This window comes from Anopheles arabiensis, chromosome 3 (assembly GCF_016920715.1).
Source record: "Anopheles arabiensis isolate DONGOLA chromosome 3, AaraD3, whole genome shotgun sequence".
NCBI lineage: Eukaryota > Metazoa > Arthropoda > Insecta > Diptera > Culicidae > Anopheles > Anopheles arabiensis.
In genome coordinates this window covers 31610973-31617080 of record NC_053518.1, presented here as the reverse complement: position 1 = coordinate 31617080, position 6108 = coordinate 31610973, and the positions used below count along the sequence as shown (strand labels likewise).

Here is a 6108-nt window from a genome sequence, read left to right as displayed (position 1 = left end):
CTGTATCTCGAGCGTGTGTTTACATTCTCGCTCTCTCCCTCCATTGCTCCGGAAATCAAAGCAAACGCGCTCGCAAAAAGAGAGCGTCGTGCTGTGTACGAGCGTGAGAGTGAGCGAGACACCCACCCGTACCCGCGTGGCACGCGAGCGAGCGAGACCGCGCACACGGAATGCATGTTTTTCACTTGTTCGAACGCGTGCAATCGCACGCTCTCTCACTCGCTCGCTCGCTCGCTCGCTCAACCGCACGCTCTCTCTCTCTCCGAGGGTGCGGGCGCCCGCACATCGCACAAACGGAACTTTGGGCCGACCGTTTCGAGCGCTTCGGGTTCAATTTTGACGCGGCGAACGAGGCGAACGGAGCGTTTTATTCTTCGGCTGCTGCTGCGAGTAAACACGCTGCACGCCAGATTTCGACACAACACAGCGAACCCAATCCCATCTTACCATACCACGAGAGAGGAAAAGATATTCAGAAGTTCATAGTGAGTTTCGATGGTTTTCGAGTTTACTGCCCGGTCTTGTGCGTGATCAATTGTTTGTTTTAACCCCTGATTTCGGATAGTCCGTGTGCAAGGTGCGATCATCTGTTGGTGTCCGTTTGTGTGTTTTGTGTTAGGTGGTACAAGGAGTGAGATTTAAAATATTCTAAAGATCGTGTGCACGTGTGAACTATCAGCAGTGTTTCGGTACCGGAAACTTCCAAACTGTCCAATTCCGAACCGAAGAAAAACCCGCGTGCTTTTTGGAGCAAAGTTTACCAAGTGTTGTGTGTGGACGAGTTATATTACAAACAAGCAAACCAAAAACCTAAAAACCTCCCAACCGAAAGGTACACAAAATTCTTCGCCAGCGAAATAAATCCTCCAACACAGAAATAAATCCCAACCGGAATAGAAGCAGCAGCAAAAAAAAAGGCACACACTGTAGCGAACCGGTTTTGTGGAAAAAAAAAGCGTGCGATCGTCTCGCAAACCCCTTGTTGCTGCTGCTGGTGTGTATGAGCCTTTTCTGTATGTGTGCTTACTGTTAGTGTATGTATGTCTCACCGTAGTTGCTGTCTCAGCAGCGGCACCAGCGGCAGGAGGAAGCAAAAAAAAAACAAACCCGGAACACACGACTTCCCGCTACCACGGAGAAGTGTGCGTGTGTGTGTGTGCGGCGCGGTTTGGTAGTGTGTTGCATGCGGTGCGGTGTGGTGGTGGTGTGACGCACACGGAAGGAAATGTGTTTGCCGGTGTCAAGTGTCAGCACGGCGGGCGCCCGCCATATCTCGCTACTCTTTTCAAGTAGGCGCAGAAGATCATCATCGTCGTCGTCCGTGTAAGCGAGAACAAGAGTGAGATCGCCGCACACACAAATTGGCACAAAGTCAGAAGTAGCCTGGGCAGCCAGCAGGAGAAGAAACATTCGTGGTGTTGTTCCGTGACCGGTGCAGAGCTGGGAATTCAACTGACCCGCAAGAAGTGTGTTTTAGCAAAGAAGAGGAAGAAGAAGAAGAAGAAGTGGCTTTTCGAACAAAACATACACTGACTGTGTGTGTCCTGCATTCTCCAGAAAGCGTGTTGTGATTTGTGTGTGTCCATTGTCCCTAAAAAAAAGGATATTCGTTTGACAAGCAAGCAGAGCAGAGAAGAGAAGCAAAAGAGAAGATGAAGACCGCAGTAGGCTTTTGTTTAGTGACGTTTTTTCAATTATCATCCACCGTGGTTCCGTGGAATCAAAAACTGTGTATCTTTTGTGTGTGTTGTGTTTGAGTGTAAAACATTCAAAACATTGAGTGTAAAAACCCCATAGCAAAGGTTTTTAGCAAGCCAAAAACAGATTAGAAAACCTTCCACTCTTCGTGTGTGATAATCGGAAGCAAAAATCACTCGCACACCAACGACGACGCAATACAAAGGACAGCGATAACGGGCGGGCAACCGTTCAATAACCGGAAGAGCGCACAAATAAGCTGACCGTCGCCGCTGTTGTGACGTTCTTCCCCAACCCCCCCTAGACACACACACGCACACACATCCACATCTACGGTCACAGAAAAGTGCGCGCGAGCTTACCCATTTGTTTTTCCCCATATTTTCTTTCCACAGTTTTTCCAGCAAACCCCAGTGTGTCAGTGTCCTGTGTGTGTGAGTGCTTGCTTGTGTTGTATCGCGCTTTTCACAACGGAAATCGGCCACCATCCGACGGGGGGCAGTAGTACTGTGCGTGAGTGTGTGCTTTCTGTGTGCAAAACACGAACGACACACACACACAGCAGGCCACAAAGTCGAATGGATGTGTGTGGTGTATCGGTTTTGTTGAAGCAAAGTGTGTAGAAGAAGAAGAAGAAGCGAGCTCTTTTTTGTTGCTGTTGGTTGCTTTAATTTTCGCGCAACGTCCCCCAGCTGTTCCGTTTTTCCTTTTTAAAGCTGCTTCCCCGCGAAAGAAGGAAATGCGGCGGCTTCTTCCGGGCCCGATTTCCACCGCGAAACGAGTGATGAAAACATGAGCACGTACAGCAACAACAGCAACCTCAGCAAGTGCAACCGTTGTTTTGATTCGAAGGAGTGATATTTGAAGAGAAAGAGAGAGAGAGGGCGAAAGTGTGTGTGAGTGAAGAGAAAGAAAACCAATCGAAAGGCTAAAAGAAAAGTTGTGCTGGAGTGTTTCTTGCAAGAGCCTGTTTTTTGTGTGTATGTAATTTGTGTTTTTTTTTTTTTGGTTGTGCGTGAGAAAGAATATTTTGTTGTGCCGGCCCAAGAAAAAAAAGGACTAACTGGAAAACTGAGAGAGAAAGAGAGCGAGAGAGTGAGATAAATCGAAGGAAAAGCGCACGCGACGAGATCCAAGCAACAAGTTGGTACGCCGCCCAGGCCCAGAAGGAAAACAAACCCCAACCGGTAAGTACGTTTAAATGCAAGTGTTTTCCCCCTCTTCTGGGTGTCACTTTGAATCAACCCTGTGTTGTTGTTGTTGTTATCCGCCCGCGTCTGCTCGCAGCTCGATCGGGTGTTGTTAAATAATCACAATTATCACCCGAGCAAATTATGGGGTTAGAAGAAAACGCATATAAAGCATAAAAGCCGCATTTGGTGGGAGAGAACATAACACTACACCAAAGGGGCGGCAAATTATGCGGGAAAGTGCTAACCTCCTCCTCCTCAAAGCGCATCTTCAACGGGTGTGTCGTTAATTGGTCACACGAGAGGGGGTTTAGAGCATGAGCTTAGAAGTTAGCCCCCAGTGCACGCCGTTTTGACACCAACAACATGCCGAAAAAGACACACTCAGCATAATTCTTTTCACCAACCCGGAGAGACACAAATACACTGTAAGGGAACTCTTTTCCCGCGTCGAGCGACCGACGTAATCGAGCGCCGAGAGCCGGCCCGTCGGTCGTCGCGAACAGCACGGCACCAGCAGCCAGTAAATTTGAATAATAAATTATGATTGATGAGATTGCCTTTCCACGACGACGGCGACAACGACGTCTCTTCTTGGTGCCATGCCGGAACCGCATGGTTGTTTCCCCTTTTGGTTTCTCAGCTCCACCCAGCACCACCGCTACCACGAGCGTGTTCCGTGCGCGGAGAAGAAATGGCTGGTTGGTGTGGTGTTTTTGGTATTATTGTGCAGCAGAGTGGCCGGCGGTGTATGGCAACAGACAAAATTGCCATCGTTTGCCAAATCTTTCCACTCTCTAGTGGACGTTTGAGGCAGTTAAACTGAGAGAGAGAGAGGGGAAGATAGAGCATTAGAACGATCGAAAGTAAACACAATTTCGCGTTCGAGAAAGGCTCGCTGAGAGTGTGGTGTGGCCGGCATTTCTTCAATTTTTGCTGTGTTCGACATGGTAAGGTGAAGAAGATGATGAGATGAAGCCCGCGGTGTGCGACTGTCCAGACTGACTGATGACAGAACAATAGTAGCCGCAAAAAAGGGGGGTGGGGGACAATCTTGGGTACTTAACATCCGGGTTTGGTGTTTGAATTGATGACGATTTCTGTGTGGTCAATATTTTATGAAAAAAAAAGGCTTAGGCAAGTGCTCTGTTACAATTGATTGAAGTAGTATTTGGACATATTTTTTAATGCTTTAATTATATTAAGAAATATCCCAACTAACTTACACAATCAATAAATCAATCTTTTCGCTTTTAGATGCCTTCAAAAATCATTCAAATTGTTTCAAAAATCGACCAATAATTCCCATGCGAACGCTGCACCAAATCTAATGCACTGTTGGCCACGTGTTGGTTGTGCATTAACACATTTGTTGCACACTTGGCACACATGTGGTGTGTTTTATTGCAAATGCAATCCACGAATAAAAACTGCTGCTGGCTGCCACTGACAAACCCCGTGGCTGCTTCGTATATTGACTTGACTTCCTCGCCGAAGAAGAGCAAGAATAAACACACTACCCAATGCCTTTGTTTCTTCTTTTTTCCTTTCTTTGCTTCTCCCTGTTTGCCCCCGTTTTCTCAGAAGAAATTCTCCCTTCAATCAACCCTCATAACCCACCCTTCCCCTCATGTTCTTCCTGCTTCCGATTTGCATACAAACATGTGACCAATTTCTTTCTGCGCTGCTTGCTGCTGGGCGCTGCCTTTTTGCTACTTTTGCAATCGCAGACACATTTTTGCTTCGAATGCGCCTACAGGAGAGGAAGGAGGAAAGCAGCGCGGGGTGGTTGTGTGTTTTCCCGTTCCCGTCCAATGACCGTTTGTGCGGCTCGCTCTCTGTTCCGTTTCGATGCGTGGCGGAAGCCGCCGCTGGCCACCGTGTTGTTTATGTCCGCGTGTGCTGCGTGTGCGTCTTGGCCCTTCGAAGAAGAAGAGAAAGAGTGGTTGGGAGTTAGAAGGAGGAGTTATTTTGCTTTTAGTGCACTTTTTAACTTCCCCCGCTCATACTCTCTCGCTCTCTCGCTTTTTCTTACGGCAACTGTTGCAATTGTCCCGCGCGCATATTAAGTTCCGTTTTGCTTACTTACTTTGCGGCCACTAACTGTGTGAGACTGTAAGAGAATGACCAAACACCAGCACAACACCGCTCTAACTGTGTTGTCCGGTTGGCGAAGAAACCCCGCTGTTTGCTGCTTTTATTTTATGTACACCCAAGCATTATTTTAGGTGCCAAGAAGTGTTTTTTTTTTTTTGGTTCTCGAAAAGGAAAGGAAAAACAAACCTCACTGGACATTATTTTGTTTGGCTTCGGTGGCGCATTTTGGTCCCGCTTTGGGCGAAAGTTGAGCGGATGCGTGTGCTGAGTAACATCACTTCCTAGAACACTTCCCACAACATAGCCAATGCCTGGGCCCGGGCGGCTCGGATCGATCTTTCCTCTTGCGGAGAAGAAGGAAGTCGTTTAGCACGGGGAACCGTTAGAAATTAGCATATGAATCGCAAGAGGCTCACCAACAAGTGCATCCGATGCACGTCGGATTCACTGCCCCAAAATCCCACTTGTAATGTGAATGTGATATGGGTCCTGTGTGTGCGTGTGTAATGAGCACAGAAGGTAATGGTTATTGGACTTTGAAGAGGAACAAAACGATTTTGGGAAAGTGAGCCTCTTCTCATTCCTTATTCATTGACATTCCGAGCCTGCAAAAGATCCCTTACCTTAAAATAAAAAGGATGTCCTCCAGAAGAATGTCCTTTCGGCAGTTGAAGGTTTTTCTTCTTTTTTTTTGCATCCAATATGTCCTTCTGTGCTGCTACTTTTACACACCTGTAAAGTGTGTGTGTGTGTTTCCAAGTCCATTGGATTGCCGTTTGCGCCTGCGCCTGGCCGCCTGTTTCCACTACCTCTACCCTCTAAAGATGGCCGATGGTGCTGTGGTATTGTTTTATGGGCTACTTAACACTCAAAACTCCTCTCCGGCTCTCGATCTTGACGCTGCTAGTGATCGAGTTTGGTTTTCTTCGGTTGCCGAAGGGTGTTGCTGGGCTCTTCTCAAGTACTTTGCGCCTACCCACAGCACAGTAAAGTGGGTAAGGGCAGTGTGATTCTAGCTATTTGGCTACCCAGAAAATAGGAAAAATAAATCTAAAGACACAAGCGAAGCCGATTAGCCTTCTCACCCGGTGCTCTCTGTGAATCTCGTTTTCCCCTTGGCAGA

The 6108-nt window shown here is 47.5% G+C and overlaps 1 protein-coding gene across 9 annotated transcripts in view; it reads left to right on the top strand.

Annotated features, from left to right (window-relative positions):
• Positions 1-320: 320 nt before the first annotated feature.
• The window catches only part of LOC120900428 (ets DNA-binding protein pokkuri), a 46176-nt gene continuing 40388 nt past the window's right edge, over positions 321-6108 (top strand). For 2 of the 9 annotated variants that reach the window (XM_040307413.1, XM_040307404.1), the window contains exons 1-2: positions 321-485; positions 2094-2885. The gene's annotated coding sequence lies outside the window, so the exon portion shown is untranslated. Of the gene's footprint in view, positions 578-601; positions 833-1112; positions 1324-1349; positions 1467-2093; positions 2890-6108 lie in introns of those variants that run through there. The other 7 variants (XM_040307406.1, XM_040307409.1, XM_040307405.1 and 4 more) reach the window with 7 other exon arrangements.